Below are 2,089 nucleotides of genomic sequence, written 5' to 3' on the forward strand. Positions count from 1 at the left end.
ACAAAGGCCACGGGACCCCCAGGTAGGTTTAGTGTGGAGGACAATGGACAATAGCGAGACCTCGAGGGTCCTTCCAACCTCGCAATACTTCAAGAGTCTACCCCCTGGCCCGGAGAACCTGTGTCTCATGAAAGTGTTCATTCCCTCGTCAGTCTCCCCACTGGTCACTGGCTTCCTGCCTCTGCTGCCCAGCACCCGTCCCGGCATCTTGGATGATCTCAGGTCCTCACCAGCGGCCCTCCACCCCCACTGCCACACCTGAGGTTTATGGTCTCAGTTTCAGTGACGAAGGCACGGTGCTATTCACCACACCGGGGTACACGTAAGGGGGAGTGCCCCTATGGGATTCCTCGGGCCTGGATCCACAGCAGAGAGGACCCCCATTTTCTCCTCCCACATCACTCCCTACCCTTCGTCAGCCAGAACCCTCAGGTAGGCCTGCCGTCCTCAATCAAAACCTGGCTGAGAATGCCTCTCTAAAGTTAGCGATGTACCAGTTCGCAGGAATTCAAGCCCAAGTCTTACCCCTCTCCCAGGAGCCCTTGGGTTTGAAGTGCTATCTCTTGCTATCGACTGAAGCATGGTCAACCTCCTGTCTCGTTCAAGGCATGTATAATCGCTATGCGGTTTTCCTTTGGAGCCAGCCTCGCTTGGGCTCCTCCAGCCCCTGGCTTTATGTTCATAAGTAAGGATTTAAATAGTTGGTACCCTCCACGTCTGAGACGGCGCCTCTGACAGCACCCAGACAAGCGGCTGAAAACAGAAAGTATCAGTCAACAATCTGATATTTCCGAGTAATCCCACCTAGTGAGCGGCCGGTAGAGATCATCTTTAGCCTGGGTCTTTTCAAAGGTCATTTTTTTTTTAAAATGCACTAATGGTGGGACAAAGTCAGGGTAGGGAGACACACTTCGTGCCCCATATTAGCAGCACAGTTCCTGCCAAGCGTGTTTGTGTGGGAAGCAAAACCCACTGGTCGTGGGCAAGTCTGTGGCCCCGGCTTGTCACAGCTATATTATTGATTGACTTCTCGAAATATTGCAGGTGATTTAAAGAGTTCCCCGCCACCTTGTTTGTTTAATGTCACCTCCATATGAGAATGTCAGCCTCTGACATGTTTGACTTCTCCACAGGACAAATGCCAAGCCACGTGCAGTTGTCTCCCCGACATAGATTATTCCCTCTCCTTCGTAACCACGATGGTGACAACAATTTCTAAATGCTTAATTTAAAAGAAGCACTACCTAAATCCTCAGCCCTCTCTTGATCGGTGGCATAACGTGAGTCTGGCATAAGGCCAAGAAAGCCCACCCTGTTTGGTCTTCTTACTATGCTGTCTGAAATCCCCCCAGTCCGTGTGAAGCTGAGCGGTATTGGGGGGCTGCTGCTCTGTGAGGGAGCCAGGGCTCTGAAGGGGCAGGGAGCCAGTGCAGAGCGGGAGCCTAGACGGTCTGGGGCCAGAGGCCAAACGTGGCCAGCCCAAAACAAACACAGACTGGAGATAAAAGGAAGAAAGCAAGAAACACAGCCAGAGCCAGAGCCGACAGAGACAACGGCAACGGAGAATAAACAGCATGCAGGACCAGCAAGGCAAGTCTCTGCTGCAGGGAGAGCGGGGTGCGTGGAGGAGGGGAAGCAGGGAGGGAGGCCCCAGGAGGCCAAGAGGGAAGGAGGGAATGACATGGAAATAGGGAAGCTTTGGGAAGTCAAAAGGGAGGCTGTGAGGGAGAGACTCGAGGCAGGGAGGGGAAGAGGAAGGGAGAAGTGGAGGCAGAGGCCAGCACAGAGGGCGGCGTGAGTGCTTGGCGCCCGATGAGTACTGAGCCATAGACATGATTGATTGTTTTAAGGTGTATTTATTTATTTATTTATTTATTTATTTATTTTTGAGAGAGGGAGAGAGAGAACGCACAAGCAAGAGAGGAGCAGAGAGAGAGAGAGAGACAGAATTCGAAGCAGGCTCTGACCTCCAAGCTGTCCGCGCAGAGCCCGACACGCGGGGCTCGAACTCATGAACCGTGAGATCCTGACCTGAGCCGAAGTCAGACGCTCAACCGACTGAGCCCCTATTTATTTATTTTTGACGGGG

Source organism: Crocuta crocuta, unplaced genomic scaffold (assembly GCF_008692635.1).
Source record: "Crocuta crocuta isolate KB4526 unplaced genomic scaffold, BGI_CrCroc_1.0 scaffold301, whole genome shotgun sequence".
In the NCBI taxonomy this organism is placed as follows: Eukaryota; Metazoa; Chordata; class Mammalia; order Carnivora; family Hyaenidae; genus Crocuta; species Crocuta crocuta.